This window comes from Mastigoproctus giganteus, chromosome 2 (genome assembly GCF_048544385.1).
Source record: "Mastigoproctus giganteus isolate SK-2022 chromosome 2, ASM4854438v1, whole genome shotgun sequence".
Classification (NCBI taxonomy): Eukaryota; Metazoa; Arthropoda; class Arachnida; order Uropygi; family Thelyphonidae; genus Mastigoproctus; species Mastigoproctus giganteus.
In genome coordinates, this window is record NC_143576.1 from 83,198,112 (window position 1) to 83,225,314 (window position 27,203).

The following is a 27,203-nucleotide window of genomic DNA, read 5'->3' on the forward strand; positions in this document are numbered from 1 at the left end:
TTTAGCGGAGTTCATGCGGGATGGTAACAGGTATGGGTCGACTAAGCAGTCACCGACCATACCTGCCCACATTTATTGCAAAGTGATGTTGTGCCGCATGGGGGTCACACACCGTGTGGGTTGTCGTGAGCCCACACATGAGAGTTGTGCTGGTTGAATAAGCCTTCCTGAGTGAAATAAGCCTCATCCGTTAACAAAACATAGGCTGGAAAATTCAAGTCTTGAACACTTTCTTGGAGAAACCACTGTGCAAAAGCCACACGTGCAGGATGATCTTGGGGGAGCAGTAACTGAACCCTTTGGTGTAAGGAATCGTTATGCCAGACATGCTGTACACTGCAACGAGACACTCCTAAGGCAGAGGCAATGGCACGTGTGCTGGTAGTAGGATTATTCTGGATGGCATTCAACACTTTCTTCCATGACGGGAGTTCACGTTGAACGTGGTCTGCCCGCACTACTCCCATTACCTCTAAATGACCCATAATCACACAAATTTTGATGCACATGTGCAAACAAACAGTGGTCTGGTACATGTCTGTCTGGGAAGCTTCTCCATAAATTTGTTGAGCGGCTCGTCCATTACCCTCTGCTAATCCATACACTAGGTGCGTGTCTGCCAGCTCACAGTTCGTATATCGATGCATACTCTTCGTGCAGCGACTACTGCTTCAATGAGAAAACCAGAAATTTTCCCACTTGCAAACTGATGAACAGCGCAGTCTACCAACTTACGGTGACGTTTCCGTTTATGGGTTCCTATGTGATTCACATTCCTTTAGATGTTACCTACCTCCCCTAAACATTTGTACCAATATTTTTGAGACACCCTGTATAGTTGAACTATAGGTTCAACTATATAAAGGTTTGTTTCTATCTACCACAACTGTGAACTGTTGATAAGGGTAAATAAAATTTCCTATCTGGAAATTTATGAAGATATAGAGGAGTTTTGCTTTGAGCTTCTGAACATTTTATGATTTTTTAATTAATTCCTCAATGACTGGGTGATGTTTTATAATAGTTTTTTGATATACTATGAACAATATAGAACAATACACAATGAACATAAAATAAAATTAAATGACACTGAGAAATTAACTCTAATATGCCACTGAGTAGTACTATATAACATTAAATAATATAACATAAGATAAAAATCAGAATTTTTTTTGAGATGTTACCAGAAGGCTATCTAATAATTACTGGGGTTAAAATGATTTTATGATATCTGAAAGGACAATGGAAGAGAAACTGTTGCAGCTAAAGGTAAACAAGGTACATGATACTGATGGAATCCACCCAACTACAGCAGAGTTCCGATTAACCGAGACTTGTTTAAATAAGGTATTCCGCATTATCCGAGGTGAATTGTTGAAAAGTTGTATATACATCAAAGACAAGAGTACGTAGTTCAGTACAGAGCAGGAACTCACACTAGTTGACTGTTGAGCTGTGCTGATCTTTTACGTTTGTTGATTTTGCAACTTTTTACTCTATAATTTTAAAGATTTAAAAATTTTACTCACTAATTTTTTAATTTATTTATTTGTCATGTTTCATCTATATTATTAGGGCCAGCCTTTAATCCAACAAAGACTGGCTCTAATAACCCTAATTTTTAGGGTCAGTGTAAGCACTATGAGTGGAAAACGGAAGCGTGTTGTTGTGTCTTTAGATATGAAGTCGAATGCAATCAAACACTTGGATCAAGGAGAAACAATAAAAAAAGTGGCTAGTGACTTAGGTGTTGGTGAAGTGACTATAGAGGACTGGAGGAGAAAGAGAGTGGAAATTGAAAAATGGTGTTCACAAAGAGCATTTGTATGTGATAGTGAAAATTTGAATAGAAAAACAATGAAGAAATAAGAATTTGATCAAACGTCTGAATTTTTTTTTTGTGGTTCACACAGATGGGAGACAAAGGAAGTCTGATTTCTGGACCGATTTTAAAAGCTAAAGCCTTAGAATTTCATAAGCATTTAATGAAGGAGAAGAACAATTTACTGAAAGTATCGGTTGGTTGGATCACTGGAAAAAAAGGTTTAGAGTTAGAAATCTGAACATCACTGGGGAAAAATTATCAGCTAGTATGGAAGAAATAACTTAGCATTTACTGCTAAGTTAGCAAAAGTTATTCAAGAAGAAAATTTGAATTTGGATAAAATTCATAATTGTGATGAAATGGACCTGAATTATAAAATGCTCCAATTCATCACTTGCAGCTAGAAAAGAAAACTCAGCTTCTGGTTATAAATGAAGCAAGGAGAGAATGACGATACTGGTATATTCAAATTCATCAAAAGCTTAAACTAACTCTCATTGGAAAGTCAAAGAATCCCTGAGCTTTAAAAAATGTAAAATGTTTGCCTGTTAACTATGCAAATCAAAATAATGCATGGATGGAATAAAATTTGTTTAAAGCATGGTTTCATGAAGAATTTGTCTCTAGCACAAAAAAATATTTGAACAAAAAGAAACTTCCCTATAAAGTACTTTTAATTTTAGACAATACTCCATCCCATTCAGATGAAAGTGAACTAGTTTTGGGTGACATCAGAGCTCTGTTTTTGCTACCTAATGTGACATCCCTTCTTCAACCTCTAGATCAAGGTGTTTTGGAGACTTTGAAATACAACTATAGGTGACATCTCTTAAAATATCTGCTTCAAAATCTTGAAACAGGGACCAGTGTTGTTGAGAATCTTAAAAAAAATAAACATCAAGGACATTATTTACTGGATGGCAGAAGAATGGAACGATGTTAAAATATCTACTCTTATTAAATCCTGGAAAAATATTTTCTGCTCCCAAAATGAAGCCAACAAGAATGAGATGGCAAATGAAGATGAAAGAGGTGAGGAAACCCTTTTAGAGCTAGCCAATAACCTTCCTGTTTTGGACACTCTTACTACAGAGGATATTAAAGAGTGGATGAATTCTGATGAATAGCTGGAAATGACTGATGACATGATCATAAAGCTTGTTGATGAACAAAAAGATGAATGTGAAGATGATGAAGAGTTCACAGAAACTACATAAAAAATGACACACATGGAAGGGCTAAATGCTACTGAGTCAGCTTTATGTTATATTGTATGCAAAAATTATTCGAGGCAGGAGGATACGACGCCCACTGATGTTTTGTTACTTAGGTGCCTACAAAATATATATCAGCTAAAATGCAAGGTGCATCTATGAAAGAGAAACCTATTAAGGAATTTTTATATGATATTAAGGTGTAGTGCTAACAACTGTAAGTGTACATTTTTCTTGTCTATGAATTATAATTTTTATATATATGTACTATTTTTTTAAAATTTTTGTAATATAACTGTTGTAAATAAAATTAAAAGCATTTTATTGTGTAATTATATATAATTATAGTTAAAAGCCATTATGTTCAATAAGTAGGTCTAACCTGAAAACAGAGTGTACATCATCACATTAATGTATTCAAATCCAGTTTATTTAATAATAATTTACAAACCTTCCATGTTATCTGAGCTTTTGATTATCCGAGGTTCCCTCTGCCCACATTACCTTGGATAATTGGGACTCTACTGTATAATTATTTCATTAATGTATTTTATTAAAATTAATTAATTTTAGTAGAGGAGTGGGATTTTTTATAAAAATTCAGATTTTGAAATAATTTAATAATTAATACTTACTACTGCTTTATAATTCTGTGTTGCTGTGTGAGAGAAACACTGCAATTTGCCTCTTTTGAAGATGTTATTCTACTAAAAATGAAATTAGTAATTTTAGGTAAACTTGTGGACAGTAAAGTTATTTCTAAATATGAGTGTAAGCCTAAGACTGTTGTTGTTGTTGTCTCAGAATGAAACACAGCATTCTCCCCCTCCACCAGATAACAAAACAGAATTATAACATGGTAGCGTTAATTATAAAATTTATTCTTAATTAATCAATATTTTTAATATATTAAAAGCAGCATCAAAAGAGGTAATCAAACCTTTAGCTATAATAGTGGGAGCATCCTTGGATTCAGAGGAAAATCCCCACATACTGGAGATATACAAATGTCTCTTCTATTTGCAAAGGTGGTTTAATGGATGAAATGAATAACTGCAGACTCATAAGGCTGATTTCTGTGCCAGGAGATGAAATATTTTCTGTTTTGCATTTCCATTTTCTATTATGCTGTTTGTAACTTACATACCTGATTTCCCTCATAAATTCAGAGTATATAGTTTCTGCTGTGCAATTTTCTACAGTAATACTTACTACTAGATTATGTTAAAATTTCTCTCTCTCTCTCTCTCTCTCTCTCTCTCTCTCTCTCTCTCTCTCTCTCTACTCTTCTTCTAATGGTCATTTAGGCAGGCAGATCAACTAGAAAATAAGAATATATGTTATAATCTTATACATTAAATAAGTAAATATCAGTTTATTAGCTGCTTCAAGAATTACATGAGAATTACTCAACTTATGTTGTGTGGCTGTGGCATAAGTTACATATATATATAGGTTTAGAAAAATGTCACAAATTATATAATTTACAAGTATAAAATACACAGCAAATAGCATTAGCACATGAAAAATAGGATTATTTACATGGGTGTACATCAAAGGAGACAATCAGAAGAAAGACATTCTTACAAGTATGAGTTATGGTATGAGTTACACTTCAATTTACAAAACACTGAGTGCACCAGAGAAGCAGGACAGTATTAAGAATATTGGTTGGCCTCAGAAAAGGGATATGGAAAAAAATATGCCATGAGACAGAATTTTAGTGAATTCTGTCTCTTGACATATTTTACTCAGAAAAGGAAGTCTTGAAAAAGACAAGGGATAATCAAGAGTGCATTTTACTGAAGAAGGAATGTGCTAACCAATCTACCAGATCAAAGGCATTCAATAAAACTAGAAAAAAGTCTTAAGGCAGACAGCAGTATTTTTTTACCTACTTCTGTAAGTTAAGCAGTAGTCAGTTAAAGTCCTTTACATTGTTCACCAAGAAATTGTACACTGATATTCTAGATGTAGCTTGTACTGTATAAAAATAAGATTTTTATATAACATTTAATTTTTACAAAATGTTTAATCTTCTCTACACAATACTTGTGAAGAGACGATTAAACATTTTTTCAGCATAAGTATGAAAGTTAATTCTTTGGGAAAGATGCAGGCATTCAAGTTTCTAATTACTCAGGAAAGGAAGAATGTAGGATGGATGCTCAAATTACAAATATTACAGTATTAATTTTTATAATGTTTTAAACTCAATGCAAAGCTTTTTAGTGGGACACTGAAAACTAAACTAGACAAAGAAATAAGGATTTCGGAGGAGCAGTGTGTATTTATAGCTGTGCAGTCCTGTACTGACCATTTATTCACAGTCAAGCCAGATTCTGGAAAAATGCCATGCTACTGGACAAGATAAAGGATTAGTGTTTATTGACTTGGAAAAAGCTTATGACAGTGTCCCAAGAAAGATGCTGCGGAGTGCCACGGAAAAAATATCAATACGACAACCACTGATTGACATAATTAGAAAAATATACAAAAATAACGCTTGCTGCATTAAAATTGGGTCAGAAATATCCAGGGAATTCAAAACATCAAAAGGCTTGCTACAGGGGTGCTGTTTATATCCCACGTTATTCAAGTTGTACCTGGAAGTTACTCTGGAGGCTTGGTTCCAAAGATGCAGACCAATGGGATTATGTGTGGCTCAAAACATCTACCTTTCAAACCTTTTGTTTGCAGATGACCAGGTACTGATAGCACAGGATGTGGAGGATGCTGACTATATGTGCAGAAAGCTACTGGAACAATATAGAGAATGGGGTTTGACAATAAATTTTAATAAGACGGAATATATGAATTCAAAGGGGACATTTTGAGTGTAAATGGATTAGAGATAAAGAATGTGAAGCAGTTTAAATATCTAGGAGCTATTGTGCAGATAGATGTTTCATCTGAAGATGAGATTATAAGGAGAATTAATGAGGGAAGAAAAGCCTTGGGAATGTTGAATCATATATTATGGAGTAATAATATTCTCCCAAAAACCAAACGATTACTATAGAATGCAATTTTTCAGAGTATCTTACTATATGGATCTGAGATTTAGACTATAAAGGAAAGGCAAAGGAAGAAATTGCTAGCTATCGAGATGGATTTTTGGAGATCAGCCCAAAGATCTAAACTAGAAAGAGTTAGGAATGAAGACATAAGAAAAGCAACCGACGCTCAAATAAACATCAACAAAATAGAACAAAAAAGATTAGAATAGTATGGTCATGTTATGAGAATGGGGGAAGAGAGATTATCTAAAAAAAAAAAAAAAAATGGAATGGACATCCCCTAGAAGGTAAAGGAGAGGAAGACCTAGAAGCACATGGATGGGAGGGAGTGAGGGTCGCTATGGAAAAGAGGAAATTGAAGAATGGGAAAAATTAAATTATATAAAAAAAAAAAAAAATTAAAATTAAATTATATAAAAAAAAAAAAAAAAAGTTAGATTGAGAATAACTGTTGATACAATGGAGAAATCCAAGATTTTTATAATAACGTTTAATTAAAAATTCTAATCTCTCTCTCTCTCTCTCTCTCTCTCTCTCTCTCTCTCTCTCTCTCTTTCTCCCCTCACAGACAAACTCACTGAAGTGTAGTTTTTACTGTACACCTTTTTGTATGGATATTTCCATGAGCACTGGTCAGAATTACTAATTCTTCCAAAAATTAGTATTATAATTCTAATTATTTCTTTTAAACTAGTCCAAATATGTGCATTAACTAGTCAGCATGCCTCTATAGTTCAACTCCAAACTCACTGAACTAACTATTTTGATTCTTGATTTTTTTCTTCAACTTCTATTCTTTTGAAAAAAAATTCTTTCTTATGTATTTCCTGAAAATTTCAATCTACAGAAATTCAAGTTCGACGTAAACTCTACTTAATGCAACGTACAATTATCTATGTGAAAAACATGGTGATGCTAAGTCAACACCAACCTTAGATAATGTTTGATCTTGACTTTTATTTATTGTCATACTAAAAGCCAATTTCACAGGAAACTGCGTTTGTTGAAAAATGAAGTTATAATCCCCTTCGTTTGAATACATATGAATCCGTGGAATATATGCTTTTGATCCGGCTCTGACACCTGTGATATGGAAAAAGGGATATGGAAAAAATATGCCAGGAAAAAAGTGGAAATAAGGAAAAAATATAAACCAAACATTTCTTCCTTATTTCCGCTACATGTAGTCATTTTTTATATCTAAGTTTCTTAAAACCATAACAATTACGTTTACATTTAACAGTAATTTATGGGGAGGCGATTTGGCCTTCTGATGAATAAACTATTTTCAATTCTCCTGGAATCTTAATTTCTGATAAAAATTTTTTCATTCAGCGAACAGTATTATTTGTTGCAGCTAAACTGAAACTTTTCTTCCAAATGAGTTTCAATACTTCCAAAAACGTCATGTATTAAATTTCCTGAACTGCGAATATTTTCAGGAATCTCTATTTGATCATTTTCTCTTTTACAACTTTATCATTTTTTATGATTTTTTTCTTTTTTATCACCGATTGGAGTTTCAGTAGAACTATCAACAATTTGTGATTCATTTTTGTTGCTCTTTTTGTATCTTTCCTTTCTAAATTGTGAAGCCTTTAACTTATTATAATCACTTTGTTTTCTTCGATATCAGGATTTTTAAGTGCTGCTTCATATTCTTCAATATCTTTTCTTTTCTTCTCAGCCTTTCTGATGCAATCTTTTCCTTTCCTATTATTGCCATTATTAACAACATTGCTAATAGCTGAAAAAACTTTTGAAAAAGTTGAATCGTTGCCTTGAGACATAGAGAATTCTAAAATTAAACCCTATAATGGCTGAACATTGTGTGATGTTATAATGCTACTAAATGCTATCAGGTAATGAGTCATCACTGTGGTATATGCAGCTTAATTTAAGAGTGACATACCTAGGTGTGGTCTTTGAGACAGACCTGCCAATCACTTTGTTGTAGTATGACACAATAGCAGTTAGCCCCACATTTGCGGAAAGCAAAAAGTATGAACGTGAAAAAGCACTATTTTAGCATTAGCATTAGCATTAGTAGAGGCATATGATGCAAGAAAGCAAGCTTATTCAGCATCAGCCAAAAAAAAAAAAAAAAAAAAAAAAAACCCAATCACTACTCCCATTTCACCCCTCCGTTCGTTCGAAATACCTGTCCAGCTGAGCCTTAAATTTGTTTAGGCTATCAACTTCAACAACAAGCGATGGGAGTCTATTCCACAAACCAACTGCCCGCTGGCTAAAGGCAAATTTCCGCACATCTATCCGACATCCGTCCTTCCTCAATTTGAATTTATGCCCTCTCAGGTGATTATTCTGAGCAAGAGGAAGAATCCCATCGGCATTGAGCATGCTCAAGCCATTCAAAGCCTTATACACCTCTATCAGATCACCTCGCTGATGCCTGGTCTCCAGGCTCTGTAATTTGCAAAACTTAAGCCTTTCTTCGTAAGAGCAACCCTTTGTTCCATTCACTAATCTTGTTGCCCTTCTCTGTACTTGTTCCAGCAGCTCTACATCCTTCTTGAAATGAGGCTTCCAGACCTGTATACAGTACTCAAGGTGTGGCCTGACCAATGCCTTATACAAGGGAATAATCACATCCCTGTCCCTGCTAGAAAAATTCCTGTATATCATTGACAAGACACCATGAGCTACTCTTGCAGCTCGTCTGCACTGCTCAGAGAACTTCATATCTGCCTGCACAATTACCCCCAGGTCCTTTTCATTCTCTACCACTGTCAGCGTAGTACCACAGAGTAGATACGTTGATCTGGGGTTACTGTTTCCCATATGTAGTACTTTACATTTGTCAATGTTAAACTTCATTTGCCACCTCTCAGCCCATCTGCTCAACCTTTCCAGATCCTGTTGCAGCAGCATAGTATCAGTAGTGTCCTTAACAACCCTGCCAACCTTGGTATCGTCTGCAACTTGGACATTAAGCCTGATACACCATCATCAATATCATTTATAAATACAGAAAACAACAATGGACCCAACACTGAACCCTGAGGAACTCCACTAATAACATTAGTCCACGTTGAGCAGTGTCCATTGATTACCACTCTCTGTCTTCTGCCACTCAACCATCCCTTTATCCATAGCAGCAATTTGCCTCCAATGCCACACTTCTCCAATTTGTGCAGCAGTCTTCCATGCGCAACAGTATCAAAAGCCTTTCTAAGATCCAAATATATAATATCAAAGTTATTCCCTGCATCCAGTTCTTTTGTAACTACATCATAGTATCCAATCAAATTGGTCAGACAAGACCTGCCCTTAACAAAACCATGCTGTGTCTGAGCTATAACTGAATTCTTGTCCAGATGATCCTGCAGTGCTTCTTTAACCAGTGCCTCCATTAATTTTCCTGGAACCGAAGTTAAACTAACAGGTCTATAATTACTTGTGTCAGCCTTTGATCCTCCTTTGTGAATTGGGGTTACATTTGCACATCTCCAGTCCATGGGTACCTCCCCTGAGTCCAAAGAAGCTCTCATAATTATGGCTAGGGGTTTGCTTACTTCCTTTGCTGTCTCCTTTAATATAACTGGATAGATCCCATCCACCCCGGGTGCCTTTTTTATGTTTATCCTCAACAATTTCTCCTCCACTTTCCTCTCAGTTATTAGAAAATAATCTAGCTCACTGCCAATGTTTACTTCACCTACGACATTCCCCTTCCTGAATAACTCCTCATGTGTGAATGTAGATGCAAAATACTCGTTTAGATTGTTAGCCACCTGAGCTGGATCCTCAACTGTTGAACCATGAACATCCAGTGGACCAATCTGATTCATCCCTTTCCTTCTTGAATTTAAATAGGTAAAGAACTCTTTTCTGTTTTTCTTTGCGTTCTTTGCCAAGGATTTCTCATAATCTGCCTTTGCCTGCCTAATCTCCTTTGTGACTTTACAGACCAACTTATATCTATCATAGGCTTCCATTTCACCCATTAATTTGTATGTATCCCATGCATTTTTTTTCTCTGCCATATGTCTCATTAGTTCATCTGACAACCATTTTCCAAAATATTCTTTTATATATAGATAAGTTTTGATGGAAAATGATGAAAACTGATAATAATCAAAATTTTTACTCACCATCAAACTTTAAACAAGTCCAAAATTTTTTCTGAACTCTGTTAACTTCTTTAATTGACCTAATGACCCTGGAAGCAAACAGAAAAGAAAAAAATAACTATTTTAATAAAATAAATGGATGCATTTATTTAATGTAGTAATTAAAAATATTTACATGGAAATTAAAAGTATTTATAACAATGCTGTTATATAAATATTCTCATTTATCCTTTTCAACCAATAAACAATGCTGATCACATATATAAAAAGTGTTTTTAATGGTCAGAATTCTAGAAATGAATATAATTTAATGAAAAGTCTGATCAAAATAATCTTTAAAAACATCTAACAAACCACCACATTGCATAAGTGATTCTCTTTTTTAACTCAACATATACTCTGTACTTGACTCCTAGGTTGTTTAATTGTTTGTTAAAGGACTTTTTTTTTTTTTTTTTTTTTTTTCCGCTAAATGAGCAAAAAAATATGTCACATGCTGATATGTGTGGCATACTTTTTTTGGCATGCTAAAAAAGCTATAGTATGCCACACATATGGTAAATAGTAGGGAATCCAGGTTAGGAGAAGAGGAAATCTTATAATAAGGGTAGCAACGGAGGTTTGGATTTCCTATTTAAAGAGGTATTATTAATAATGTTTAGGACAAAGATGTTTTAAGATATGAGGGTTATCTCAAAAGTAATGTACACTGTTTATGTGCTCCTCACTCCTGCACAAGTGGCATTTACAGGGATAATAATTTTTATAAAGTTTAACCTTTAACATTAGCATGCTTGAAACAGAGTTCCTACATAAAATGTTTGCATAGAGGTTTTGTGTACAATTTCAGATCAAAATTGAAACTTTAAGTGGTTGAATGCTGACACAACTTTATGGATTTTTGCAGGAAGGTAAATCAACACTATATTGTAGCCTGATTTTACAAAGATTTCATCAAGGTCAGACCAGTATTGAAGACAAGCAGTGCTCAGGTAGACCAAGAACATCTACTAACAACATACTGATAGTCATTATTACCACCAGGTTGAAGGACGACAGACATACGAGCTGTGAAGAAATAGTCAACAAATCTGGAATACTAAAATTATCTGTTCACTAAATATTAACCGAGGTGTTACAAATATGAAAGGGTGCCACTTGCTGTCAGTCCCACATTTGCTGTCAGATGAACAATGAGTAAAGCATAAAGAAATTACTACAGCTTTTCTCGTTGTTCATTACTTGCATGTTACTGCTAAGAGGATGAAGAGTTTTTAAAATGCATTTTTGCCACTGAGACACACGGACAAGCAATTTGAACCTGAACTAAAGTCACAATCAGTACAGTAGAAGTATATATATATCCTTTCAATACTTTTCTAAATGTCACTGGCAACAATCAAAGGTGAAACAAATGGTCGTCATGGCATACAATTATGAGGGCATTATTGCTGCTAATCATGTGCCACTTAGAAGATCAGTAACTGGAAACTACTATGCACAGATCTCAATGTGTGTACATGTTTTTTCTGGCATTGCCAATTTTAGTACCACACACACACACACACACACACACACACACACACACACACACACACACACACACACACACACACACACACACACACACACACACACACACACACATGTTGTTGTTTGTTTGTTATTTGGTTTTTAGGAGCATTAGCAACTAAGGCCATATTGCTCCAGGATATGCAGTGGTCATTCCCTGACCTTTCCGCATCCTCTGTATTTGGTGGTGACAGGCTCCAACCTGGGTCTAATCAAGAAGCGTATGCTACGCACTGCTGCTCCTTCCCACCTGGCTACAGAGGCACGCACACACACACACACACACACACACACACACACACACACACACACACACACACACACACACACACACACTGTACTGCCACTTTATTAGGCCTACCTAGTAGCATGTTGAGCCTCCTTTAGCCTTAAAACAGCCAGAATTCGTCTAGGCATGGATTGAACAAAATGCTGAGGACATCCAGGAATGGAGTACCATGCAGACATGAGTGTGTCATACAGTTCCTTGAGATTCAATGGAGGTGTAGGCCTGCAGTGAACAGCCCTTTCCAGCTCATCCCAAAGATGTTCAATAGGACTGAGATCAGGGGAACTGAGCGGACCACTGCAGCAAAGAAAAGTCATTCTAATGTTCCTGGAACCATTCCATAGTGATTTGGGCTTTGTGCACCAGCACATTATCCTGCTGGAAGTAACCATCTGACTGAGGATAAACTTTCAACATGAACAGATGCATTTAGTTAGCGATGATGTTTAGGTACGATGTGGCATTCAGACGTGAATCTATGGGTACCAATGGATCCAACGTGTGCCTAGAAAACATTCCCCAGCCATAACACTGCCCCCCACCACCTTGCACAGTAGTCATCAGACATGACGGGCCCATGGATTCATGTTGTTTTCGCCAAATTCTGAGCCTTCCATCAACATGATGCACCAGGAACTTCGACTCGTCAAACCAAGCAACTGTTTTCCAATCCTCGATAGTCTAGTACTGGTGTTGCTGTGCCTACAGGAGGCATGCTCTCTTGTTCTTCATTAATAACAAAGGTATGAGATGTGGCCATCGGCTGTTGTAGCCCATTTGCGACAAAGTGCGACTAGTGGTCCATTACGATATTTTGTTCTGTGCACCAAGGTTGTATTCTGATGTGATGTGCGACATTGTGGCCCGTCTGTTTGCTTACACAATTCTAGCCATCCTCCTCTGACCTCTCTCATCAACAAGCAATTTTCTTCCACAGAAGTACCGTCGAGAGGATGTTTTCTGTTCATTGTACCATTCTCGATACACCCTTGAAACTATAGTATGTGAAAAGTTCAGGAGAACTGCCGTTTCAGAGATGCTTTGTCCAGCACATCTTACATCTACTACCATGCCACGTTCAAAGTCCGTTAGATCACTCCTTTTCCCCATTCTTGCTACGATTTGTATGCTTAATTGATACATGAAAGTAGTTCTTTGCTATGATTTGTATGCTTAACTGATATGTGAAAGTAGTTGTTTGCTATGATTTGTATGCTTAACTGATATTAGAAAGGTTGTTCTGTTGCATTTATATCCACAACTGCGGTCATGTGACTTGCAACGTTGTGGGACAAACCATTTGTGTGCACAGCAAGGGTATACCTAATAAAGTGGCAGCACAGTAAGAAGAACAAAAGGGCTGAATAAAAAAATGATAAAATACTGGCAAACATCAGAAAGTGCAAATATAAAGTAAAACAGAACATAGGCAGAAAGGAAAAGCAAACAATCAAAAAGTTAAACAATGAAAGTAGTTAAACCTAGGCAGTAGTAAGCAAAAAAAAAAAAAAGGAGTGGAGAGAAGTAACTGTGGAAGGAATATGTATTTAAAATTTAGAACATTTAAATAAATGGCAAACGTAGACAAGATTACGAGCCAATAAATAATAAATTTAGATCAGCATTTACATGATGGGGCTCAAGGCTGAAAAATGTGAACAACAACGACAAAATACAATAAGCCAACCACAAAAGTATAACAGATAGATAAAGAATGATGAATAAATAATACAACTAAAAATATAAAAAACAGAAAACAGACACCCATTGTGACCATTCTCGTCAGACGGTCACTGGACAATAATAGTCGTAGAAAATACTGCAACTTCAAATGACATGCAAATCATTACAACAGAAAGCTACTGACAAACAAGGGTCAACCCACTGAAGCAATAACGCACCACAGAAGCTCTAATGCAGTAAAGAAATAAAACTAAGAAAACCTATGTAATATAAACCCAGGGGCTCACATCTGGTGAGTATGGGCTTGGCACACCCAGGATCCTGAGCTGGATATCATCATTTTCTCTTTCTTGGTGATTCCCTTCTACTTCTGACTCTCTTTCTCTCTCTCAGGGAAATTCAGAATTTTTTTTTGGCTGGTACAGCATAAGCCTCAGGCTTTCTTGCACCATATGGCTAATAATAATTATAAACACTAAAATTAGTAGACTATGAAGAAAAACAAACAAGCTGGATAAATAAAGCAATAAATAAATATCGGCAAACATTAGAGGCTGCATAAGCATAACCACCACATTTTTTACTTTGCATACTTCAAAAATACACACTGGTTTTCAAATAAAGTGCATCACCCCTTAAAATTGTAACTGTCGTCAGAATAACGTAAGTATATGGCAATATTTCTTACAGATTGCATCAGATAAGATTTACATGCATAGGTGATGACATAATATTGCATCAGCTGTTACTTTCAGCTATATAAGCATGCTCTGCAAGAGTTGCAATCATTCCTTGCTTGTGTCAGGATGGCGGGTAATGTGCAGTTGACGCCACGAAGAAATAGTGCTATTGTTTCTTTACGTGAGGAAGGATGTTCTTCCTGTAATATTGCTTACAGAGTGTCTTGTGATCAGTCGACAGTGAGTAGATTTCTTTCCAAACTCAAGAATACTGGTTCTGCTGATAGGAAAAAAGGAACCGGATGCAAAAGAATCTCTACGCCAAAACAGGACCACGATTTGAAGCACTTATGCCTTAAAAACCATAAAACTTCTACATCTGAGCTGAAAAGAGAATGGGAGTGTAGCAAGTGCAGTAACAGTCAGAAGACATCTCTTCAAAAATGGATTTGTAGCCCGTCATCCTAAGAAGAAGTCCTTCTTCACACAAAAAATGAAAAAAGCCTGATTAATTTGGTGTAAGGAGCATGTCAAATGGACCCCCGAGCAGTGGAAGTCAGTTATTTTCTCGGATGAGAAGAAATTCAAACCTGTATGGCTCTGATGGGAGACAAATGATTTGCCATAGACGTGGTGAAGAATACCATCCAGACTGTATGGTGTCTACAGTGAAATTCCCAGCCAAATGATATGGGGGTGCATTTCATATCATAGAGTAGGTCACCTGCAGTTTATAAACGTTTCTGTAAATGCCAATGAATACCTGGCTATATTGGAAGGAAAATTGTTTCCAACCAGCCAAGTAATTGCATCTTTCAGGACGGCTCTTCTCGTTGTCATCGGGCTAAAAGTGTAAGTAGGCACTTCTGTAGTTACTTTAGCTTCACTTCTACATTAGAGGTTCGACAGTAATGTGCTTACATTTGTTACAGGTGAAAAAATGGTTAGAAGAACAGTCCATTACAACTCTTAGCTGGCTAGGAAACAACGCGGACCTGAATCCTATTGAGAACTGTTGACATTGTGTAGAATCTGCAGTTGCCAGAAAGAATTTTTTTATTTTTTATTTTAAAAACTGGTGCTAATAAATAAATTCTACTTACTTTTGCGATGGATGAATGCCTGGTAGAGGTGAAGGGCAAGAAAATCCCAATAGTGTTTTTAGAATTTGGCGGTGGACTTCTTTTGGAAGGTAATCCTAAAAGAATACTAAAATTAATTCACAGCTAATTTTCATTTCTGGGCATACATATATAGTTAAATTATTTAATTTAACTAATACTATAATCCAGTACTTTTCAATATCATGTCAATCTAATGGGTGGGTTTATTTTTCTAATTCAGATACAATGAAACCTTTCTAAAGTCGACATAACTGGGTCAGAAGAAAATGTCCATATAGGTATCTATTTTGCAGAAGTCAGTACAGCTGGTTCCAATCGTTTGGAAAAATGAAATTCATTGCTTCCTCAAGAGTTTTTTTTTTAATTGATTATCATTGTACATATGTTTCAATTAATTAACTTTCAATAACACCACTTTTTGTAAACACAATTAACTTTTAGTAAAAATAAATATAAGTGGCTTTGTTTAAAGCATTTCATTTTCATTACGGATAATTAGATCACTTACTAGTTTTAGTCAATATTTATTGCTTTTACTAACATGGAATTTTTTTTTATGTAATAGGATATCACCCCTTTAACAGTTCAAAACCCTGCCCTTTTCAAATTTCTGCATACAGCTCTGCCATAAATAACAAGAAATTTAATTTCTTAAACAATTACCATGCAATCAATGTAATTCCCAGGAAAATTTTAAACTGAGGGACAATGACAAATTGTCTTTGTCCCTCAGTTAAAAAGCTGAACACTGCTGTGACTAAAGTAGTTATGAAAGTAATGTCAAGCATCACAGCATTTTTATCTAATATACAGGGTGTCCACAAACCTTTACAAAACTAAAACATTACTGTGTGAAAAGGGTACATGATACGAATCTGAAATCACTTCCAAGTGATAGAGGAGAGTTTCAAGTTTTTACTCACCAATCAAAAAGTGTGCATGCTGCAAAAGATGGCAAAGTAATCATGGAAAAATTTACCAACAAATTCCATTCTCTTGGTTTTGCAACTTGTATGGCTTCTGCACAAGCTATACAAGTTGCAACTTGTGTGGTTTCATCCTCATATGGCAATGTAATGTATTGACATATGAGGATGAAACATTGTTGACTTTGACATGTTAAGCTTATGACTGGCGTATTGTATGGATTTCCCTGGGTTTTGCATAAAACTTCCTCAAACCAGCTCTGCTGTACCTTCATTGACTCTTGTTTGGCCACCATCTCTGTCAGGATGATAGCACAAACAGGAGTCCTTTATAAATTTTTTGCACCATTGCAGAATTGCAAGTCTGTTTGGTGGCATCTTTTCAAAATGCCACCACTATGTTCAAAATTTATGCATAAAGCAGTGGCACACTACAACTCATTAAACTAAAGAACACATTGCATCTTCTCGGGTTGCCTTATTAAGTGATGCGCAGCAGCAGAACTGCATTGTGGGGAAAGCCCAATAACTTTGTAAACAGTCCTTACCAGCAATGAGTGTATTAATTGCATATTGTGCCATCTGCTCTGTAAGTAATCCATGGCCATCAGAAGTCTAATTAGTGTCACTATAATGACCTTGACCTTCACTGCAAATGCTGTTGACTAACACAAATGCCTGTGTGTGTGTCAATTACCACTGAAAGTATTCAGTCTAAGGGAGGTTGAAAATACCACTTCTGGCCTGGACCAAATCCTGAGTGTCTATAACAAGAAGGTGTCTGTTAAGGGCAGTTTCACTGCAGTTAAAAACTTAAAAATTCTTCCATCAACATTGGACTGTTGTTTGCCTGACGCAGATAAGCTCCTGCTTTTCAGATTTTGAGGAATTATAAAAAGTATATGTAGCTTGCAATCAATTGGGTTATATTTTACTATAAATTGTATTGTAGTTTATTTTATAGATTATTTTATACTGTAATTTTGAATTGTTAAATCAGAGCAGAGTAGCCAAAAGTTTCAATAATAAAGTATTGGGAAATATAGCCATCAAAAGTGTAATAACTGAGAGTTTACAATAAAATAATTATTATGCAGATCTATATTTAAAATTGCAGCATAGCATATTTTTAAATGTATTTCATCATATTTACAGAGTGCAACCAATAAAACAGGTGTTGGAGATAACTTTATGCCTGCATTATAAACAAAGAATGCTACAGCTGAAAATAAAATTTTTACTTAATTTTTTCCAATTTTTTTAAACACAAATACACATTAGCCAAAAGACAATCTCAAGCAAGCATTTTTATATTAGAAAATTTCATTTTGCATGTTTTTTTTCTTTTAGTTTTATAATTGTGCCATCAGTGGACAAAAGGGGTTAAGCATTTTAAATGGCAAATGTACTATTACTACAGCTCTTTTTGTAGTTTTTTTTTTTTTTTTAAATACTATTTTGCTGTCAGTGTACAAAATGAGTTAAATGTTTTTAAATGGTAAATGTACCATTGCTGTATTTTAAAATAGATGCTTAATTTTAAAATAAAAAAATTAAATTATGCTTCATATACTTCAAAATTATTAATTTATTATAATGATTGTTCACAGAGAAACCAATTTATAGTACACTTCATAAACAGGAAATAAAGAAACTCAGTCATATAATCATGGGCCACATAATATAACAGCCACCACAGCTGAGTGATATACTGTAGCATAATTATAGAGAAATTGTGGTCAGTAGCAGCAACTTCTATACACAAACGGTTGGTCAATTCATGCACACTTAGCATTGTGCCATCAGCAGTTTTTGGCATTCTAAATGTGATTTCATCCTTGAAAAGAATGTCACACATTGTTGCTTTTTACAAAAATTTAAAACTAAATATATTGCAACTGACAAATACAACAGCTGGTGCTCCTCTCAGCACTAAATGTTTAGTTTTGTGAGTGTCCCCTAGACAAGTAGCACTTCATTGATATATCTTTTACTGCATCTCTTACTGAGGAAAAACATGGGAGAAACTGATCTACAGTAACTACCAGAGCTGTGCCGAGGGTGAGGCGAACGAAGCTCTTGCCTCAGATTAAAAGCGGAAAGGGGTGCCAAAAGAAAGATTAAATAATTGCCAATGTTACCAATGATTAACAGTAGGGTGCAATTTTTCATTCTTGCCTCAGGTACTAAAATGGCTTGGCTCGGTACGGTCCTGATAACTACTACTTTTTTTTAATAAAAATTTAATCATCTAATTGAAGGAATTACAGTTGAAGAGAATAAAATAGCTCATTGATCCACACTTTGAAAACCACTGCAGTAGCTGATTCCCCCTCTCTGAGGTACAGTGTTTACTTCTGCTAGTGTCTATTGTGACACCTGTGTTTTGCCATAAACTTTTTTAAGTCCCTTTTGGGAGACATAATTACACTTGTGTTATATCCAAAACTACAGTATAACCAACCACTGTATGTTGAGTTGTACTGGAATTAGCACTCTTCACTGAATAATTTGTGATTTTTTTGTAATTTCAGTTTAATTTTATCTAGTAGTATATACAGTTTTCACTACAAAGGTAAGCATAGCACAACTCTTGGAATTCTCTGGTGATTGATTCACCTGTATGCAGGTATGCAGAGTTTTTCCTAGCTAAGTAATGTATTTCTGTGTGATAGATGTAGAAGAGTGCAATGATCTTAAGATGAGACATGGTATACTAATGGATGAGACTGAGAAAGTGAGTAGATACCCTGGAAAGCAGTAAATCTGGGATAACAATGGTTACTCAATGGTACTACTCTGCCAAATGATGCTCTCCTGAATGATTTGGCTCCCAGAGGCAGAATATCAGGTGCTGAATGTGTTGGTTCCAATTAGGTAATTTTATTGGAGGACTCAACTTTGAGGGAATAGATGGAACATATTAAAATGGAATATTTTAGTGATTTTCAGAACTAAGAATATTTAAAATTTTAATCTGGTAAACTTTATTTTGCAATGAATCTAATTAAATCAATCATTAACTGATAGTTATGGTATATGTCACATACCTAGGCTAATTTAGCTATTACTAAAAATTATAACAGTAAAATAAGCTAAATATAATTAAGCACAGCTAACATAGGGAAATAATTCTGGATACTAAGCTTCAGTGAAAATTAAGCAATTCATAAGGTCCTAATTCTTTTCTGCATGTTATGGACTGGATAATTTCTATATGCTAAATTTTCAGTAGAGCTATTCTTTCTATCTTTACATGGGTCTTCCTTGTCCCCCCCCCTCTGTTTTAGACTGAATAGTAATTTTGGAATTCTTTGGTCTTGTATTTTTTTGACATATCCTCTTTCCATTTTTGTTGGTATTTCTTTATTTCTGCATTTTCACAAATGGCTCGAGAATCACATTTGGATGGCTCCCAGTCTGTCAGGGCCTTTTTAAGGACCCAAAGCTTACTTTCATGTAGAAGTGTGTCTAACTGTTATGCTGTAAGTCCGAGTTGGGTTTCATTGGTCAAGCATTTTCCAAAGATGTTCTTGATTGTTTCATTTATTTTGTTGTAATTTATGATTTTGAAGGTCTCCCCCCCAATTTATTCTTGAAATTACTTTTTAAAACCCACATATTCTGACCTTTGATTTAGAAATTTTTTTATCGTAGGGTGGTAATGTTAGCAACTGATTCTGTGTTGGTGAATATGAATTGAATGTCAGTAAAAAAAGAGAATGTTTTTTGTTTTGTTATTTATTATAATTCCTATTCTGAGCTGATCTATCCCCATTTCAATAATCTGATTACTGCAAATATTAAATATAAAATAATAATGGAAAAAGTCCACAGCTTTGCTTGAATGCCTTTGATGGAATTTATTTGCTTTGAAGGCTTTCTCCATTTGCTATCATTACATTATTTGTATTTTTATACAGGCAACCCAAGCTTAACACGGTATTTCTACAACGTGGTTTCGCTCTAACATGATTGATAAATTGTGGCAATCCTCGCACAACATGGTACTTATATAATATGGTTTCACTCTAACACAGTTTGAGAATTGCAGGAAATTTCGCATTACGGTATTTTTGAGCTTTTGTGCTGGGAAGGGAAAACTCTGCTATTATGTTAGATGTAATTTTTCAACATTTCCATTCCTTTTTGTGACTCCTTGCTGTTGACTTGCTAGTTGTTGAATAAGCTATATACAATTAAAATAAGCTAAATACAATGAAATAAGCCTTCGTGATAATTTCCTAAAGAACATTTCTGGAGGTCACAACCATAAAACAATAAAAACAATTTGCAGTTTCTGGTTTATTGGTCTTTTCTGTTAGTTGTTGTTTTTGGTTTTGGTTTTTAGGAGCATTGGCAACTAAGGCTATATTGCTCCGGGGATATGTGGTGGTCATTCCCTGACCTTTCTGCAGCCTCCGTATTTGGTGGTTGGCGCCTCCGTAGCCAGGTGGGAAGGAGCAGCAGTGCGTAGCACACGCTTCTTGATTAGACCGGGGTTCGAGCCCGTCACCACCAAATACAGAGGATGCGGAAAGGTCATTCAGGGAATGACCACCGCATATCCCGGAGCAATATGGCCTTAGTTGCTAATGCTCCTAAAAAAAAACCAAATAACAAACCAAAACCAAAAAATTTGGTGGTCACGGGCTTGAACCCCATCTAATCAAGAAGAGTGTGCTACGCACTGCTGCTCCTGCCCACCTGGCTACATTTCTGTTAGTGTAATCAATTATAAATGGGTAGTAAACTATCTTCTTGCATTTGCTATAGTACCAATAGCTGTAATTCTGTAGGTTTTCACGTTATTGTGGTGAAATTCCTTTCCATGAAATATTCAATCATATAAAAAACTTAATAAATTTTCAGAAACTCATTACTCCATATCTCACTTATGCATATTGTGTTCTTTGTTATTAATTGCTTATCATTTTTACTGTTTTAAATTTTACAACAATGAACAGAAATATCAATTAGTTAGTGTGTACATATTACAGTACCTATTAATTAAGCTACGTACGTAAGCATAAACTTATTCTTATTTTGCTAACTGGAAAATATTTTTCCGATTTAACTTTGTTAATTGGCAAGGTAATAAAGTTAAATTTGTGCTTTATATCTTTAAAGTGGGGGTCCACTGTATTTTGTTGGGAGATCCCTGGGTTAGGTTCTGTGCTATTGCACTCGTGCTTGTTTGAGGCCATAAAAAATTGTGACTTCGAAGCATGCAGTTTGTGACTTTTAAAGAGAGCAGAAGGTATAAAATCTAGATGCTGCAGAAGAGATTGTGCTTAGCAGCGATGAAGAGGAAGAAAATTAAAGACATATAAGTATCACAGTTTTTAAGGTAAGATGTTTGTTCAGTTATTACTATTTAAGTTACTACTATTATAAAAATAAAGTTAAAATATTAATGTTATTGAAATGAAAAAATTATAATTCCTCAGAGCAGTTAATACTAGAATATACATATAGAGAACGGTTAGTATACAAAAGAGCCGAAAGCTCTTTTGTATACTAACTTTTCTCTATATGTATATTCTAGTATTAACCGCTCTGAGGAATTATAATTTTTTCATTTCAATAATATGAATCCGGAGCGCATAGGCCTCTTTCACCTTAAAATATTAAGTTTAAACTACTATAAAAATTAAGTTTCCGATAGTTATATATATAAAAAAAATGGCGTATTTTTGTTAGCTTTTTGGAACATAACCCCCCTTTTTGTACTGGTTCTTAGTCCTGTAAACACAGTTTCGCATTACACGAGATTTTGTTGGAACCAAACTACCGTGTTATATGAGAGTTGCCTGTATATAGTTTTAAGAGAGTCCTGACTATTTTTATATTTAATTCATTTGAAATTAAATACTTCTTCCTTTAACAAATGAATATGCCAGGAAGGAAAGAGCTGATGACAACTGAATGACAAATTTAACAACATAAAAAAGTGGGAGAAAACATTGCATAACGTATTTGATTATGATAAATAAATAAAACACAATAATATAAAATAAATAAATAAAAGTATAAGGTAAATAAAGAATTTCATTCCTTAAAAATACAGGCAAGTAAAGCAAAGTTCTCTTTTAGTGGTGGTATGTGGAGAGATCAGCAGCAAACTAATTTTTGCTACTGATCCTCACGTAAGGTGTCTAAGGAAAATATTGCTGGCATCAGCTTAGAAAAACAGATCAAGGGGACAATGACTATTTCATGACATGATTTGGAGAAAATAACATCTTATAACAGAGATAGAAACAGGATACTGGCAACCAATACCATCATGGGGAACACTTTCTAACATATCTGCAGCTGACCTTAAAGGAACACAAATACACTACTCTCCAAGAGTATCTGGTCACACATCAGTTTCACACTGATGTCACTACCATACATGTGGACAATCTCATATTCCCTACTATTGTAGGGAGTATGGAATTGTCCACAATGTTAAGGTTTGTATTCCCCACACGCAACCTTATCTGTATCATGAAAAACAGCTCCACACCATAACCCAATCTCCTCCGAGCTTAATTGTTGGCATAATACACTCTATCAGCAGACATTTTCCCAGCATTCTACATATACAATCTTGTTCAGTTGATCACAACAGGGTGTAGTGAGATTCATCAATCCACAAAACTAATTTCTCTGCTCTATGGATCAATTATGGAATTCATTGCACCATGTAAGGTGAGGCCACTGATTGTGGTTAGTGATGCTTGGATTAGCCACTGCTGTCCCATGGAAATTGAAGCCATGAAGCTCTGTAACGTAGTGTGTTTATACAGAACTCAACCACTGGTGATACCTTAAACTCCTGGTTGATGTTTTGCAGGGATGTCTGATGAGGTTATTGTACTATCCTTCCAAGTAATCCTCTGGAAGATTAACTCAAATAGGCAGATGTAAACTCTGCCATTAGAGTTAACAAACATTTTTAGGTTATCAACATATGTAATGAAGTCACTATGTCAAGAGCTGAATGGGGCTACAGCAAAAATAGTTACAGAGAGGATCCCTCCAGGTGGGCAGCCTATGCTTACTGTGAATTCAAGGCATGAGACTTCTATGTCCACAATGATTTTAACTCTCTGTAAAGGGTTGTTTTCAAAATAGCAGACTGGAAATCCTGAAATGATTTTCAAGAATAATGAGAAGAGAGTACAGTGAAATCCAATCAAGTGCAGCCGCAATGTCTAAAAAAATTATATTAAATTGGCTTCTACTACTGAGCTTTTCATAATCTTCATGATGTTTATTATAGGTTGGTAACAGTTGATCTATTTTCAATTACTGGATGGACATAAGATAGTCTGCTCAAAGCAATAATCTATTAGTGTTCAGGATTACCTTTTCTCAAAAATCTTAAAGAGACTGCAACTGATAGATATGAATCTGAAATGTTTCAGGGTGATGGTGGAACTAGTCTTTGAGATAGGCCTGGAAATGTAATGCTCCATACAGGCAGGATGGAGATTATCTCTAAGATCTTATTGTAGATGGATAGGAGACTTTTGATATCAAAAGAACTACACATTTTGATTAAGAACAGCAGGAAGCCATTACAACCTGAAAGTGCATATGATTGAAAGGCTATTTATAATCCTAATAAGCTTTTTCTTTATTAATTGTTATTGGCGTGAAAGGCTTTTTTGTGACTGCAACAAGGACAGGGTCAACGCAGAGAATTACAACAGCTAAGTCTCAAATATCAAACGCTAAGGGTCGATGTATGTTGACTCCACTTTTGTACATGTCTTGGTTCATGCTATTTTATGAGTGCATTTGATGAGGGTCTTCTTATTCTCTGATAGCATGTCTATAAGCATTTTGTGCTTATAGACATGCTATCAGAGAATAAGAATATTATGGCATGTTTATAACTTCTGAACAACTGTATTATTTCTTGAGAATTTAAAACAGTAATTGCTGGCTGTTGATCTTTTAGAGTTTAATCTTATTTATGCTACCTCATAACATTAACTCAGCTTGATGTAACAGCGGTCAATACAAAATTACAACAGTACATATGCTTCAGTTGACTGTGATTCAAATCTAAGACACACAAATACAATTAATAATGATACTCCTTGTAAAATGACTCCTCTGATCTTATGTCACGGTGGAGTATATACAGAACATTTTTTTCAAAAAAGTTTCTATTCTCTTTATGAATTATAACTTTACAAATTGTAATGTGGACAGCTATGCCTTTGTAATTTCATTATGTAAATACTATGTAGAGACCTCTCTAATGTTAGTAATCTCCATTTCAAGATTATCCATCTTTTTTATAGCATTATAAAAAGATTATGATTCACTTGGTTCCATGCTGGAGATGACATGGAATTCCATTGACAGCACATGGCATCAGTCTATTTATAATGGACTGGTGTCATGTGCTGAAGGCTATGTTTTAGATGCTTGAGTGATAAGTTGGTCACGTGCCACATGACTAAAGTTCAAAGGCACTTCTAGATATTTGGAGATTAGAATAACCTTTGGGCACTTAGACAACACTTGAGTTTGGGGGGGGGGAGGACATGTATTTGCAAATGGAATCATGGGCAGTGGGCATTTGTACCCAGAAATTTTGTTGGGGGGACACTCATATGTTTCACACTAGTAGCTTTATTATTATTATTAGCCATATGGTGCAAGGAAGCCTGAGGCTTATGCTGCACCAGCCAAACATTTCTGAATTACCCCAAAACAGCAGGGGGGGATGGTGATATACAGCCCATACTCACTAGATGTGAGCCCCTGGGGTTCAACCAGTATCAGCACATGGTAGTATAATTATATAATATAAAGCAAAATGTTCTTGGTGGTAGGGGGAATGCACCTATGGTAGGTGGGCAACCTTTCCTTGCTTACATGACTTTGACAATAACACTAGAACTGCAGATATTATTGTAGTATAATATACAGTATTTGTCCTTGATGGTTTTTAGGCACATCAAACACTCTGTGCCATTATGTGTTATGTCTGTGTTCACAGGATAATTTGCATGTTGTGCAGAAACACTATTCCCTCCACATGAGACTGGCTAATGTATGTTATATTCAGAATATAAATCATTTTCAGATTAGGGAGTTAAAATTTTACAGGTGTATATGAGAAGGAAACCTTCAAGCACCACAAAGCTGAAGACTTTAGATCTTTGGTTTCATAGTGCTCAAGGACTTTAAACAAACTTCAGCTCTTTGAGGACTACAAAAACAGAATGTTTGCATGTGTACAGGCTTTGCAAAACTCATTGGTTTCATATAACTTTTCTTGTTGTTGAAGGGGGTTTTGGAGTTTATGAAGAGAATAAATAAAGTCTAGCTGAACTATATACATTTTTTTTTTTCAATTATGGTTCTATGCATCCTGTTACCATTCTAAATCCATTTTACTGCATAATTTTAAGTGAAATGGTGTTATTATGCTGTGAAATGAGCAAAATCTCTCTCTGCAATTATCATGAGTTTCTGCTCCCTTTTTTATGTAAAATGATAATTTAAGTTTGTTACTGTTCAGGTACCATACACTTTTGTTCAATGCTGTTAAAGGGACATATTAACTTATCGAGGATATCTTATTGCCTCCATCTTTTATAAGTACTATATCAATATTTTATTTTTTTTTTTTATCCTGGGTTTCAGTTATTCAATTGAATTTCCTTCTTTAATTCTTCTGTTGTAATTTCTAAGTATTCATTTGTGGTATTGGTGATATTTACATCTTTGATGTAGGATTATATTCCACATTCTACTATAGTGTTTTTCAGTATACAGTTAATCTACAGTTTGTTCCTTTCCACCTGAATTAATATTTTAATTATTTTAAATATGAATCTCTGTAATCCTTAAACAGCAGAGGAATTTCAATTTTCTTGCTTTTAATCCCAATCCTTTCTTCTTACCTCTTTCATTTTTCTCTCATTATTGCTCTGAATGCATTACATTCAATTTTATTATTTTCAATGCCTGGTTAAAAATGTTTTTTTGCAGGTTTATTATTTTTCTGTTTAGCTTTTGCTTCCATTCTTCATTATAGGTTCCTAACCTATTTATTTTCTTTTTTCTTTTATATCCAATTACTTCTTCTGCAGTAGCTTTCACAGCTTTCTTAAGTTTTTTTTTTTCTAGTTTGTTTCAATTTTTGTTGTATATGACAGTTTTATCTCAATTCTGTTCTTATAAATATTTCAAAAAAAAAAAAAAAAAAAAAAAACCATTTTATTTTATTTCTCTTATGGAAAACCAATGTATCATACTTAAATATCCATTTCTCATGAAAGCGTTGAAATTAGTAGTGGCTTGTGCACAGACTATTTTTTGGTGAAAACAAGAAAAAGTTTCAATTTCTCCAAGCCTAAACATGATCAAAATTACATTTTACACCAATTAAATAACAGGATTGTAGTGTGACCGTTATTCATCTATTAATATAATTTTAGATACCATAATTCATTTAAAATTTTTTAAAAAATTAAATTTGCATAAGATTAGCAAATATCAAATTTTCAATGTGAATATAATAAAAATTACTTACCTCAGCCACAACAATTAATTTCCCATAGGCTAATGGCAGTAAGAGGTGAATCATATGGCATAAGGTTAAAGCAATGGTCCTATTATCCTGCTAACAGAAATGTCATCAGAATCAAAATGAATTATTTTTGAAAGCTATTTTTGAATTGCTGTCAGTAAAATTTTCCTTTCTCTCTCTTATTCAGCTTCTTAGAAAGAAAACATAGCCATTTCAGAGTGAATATT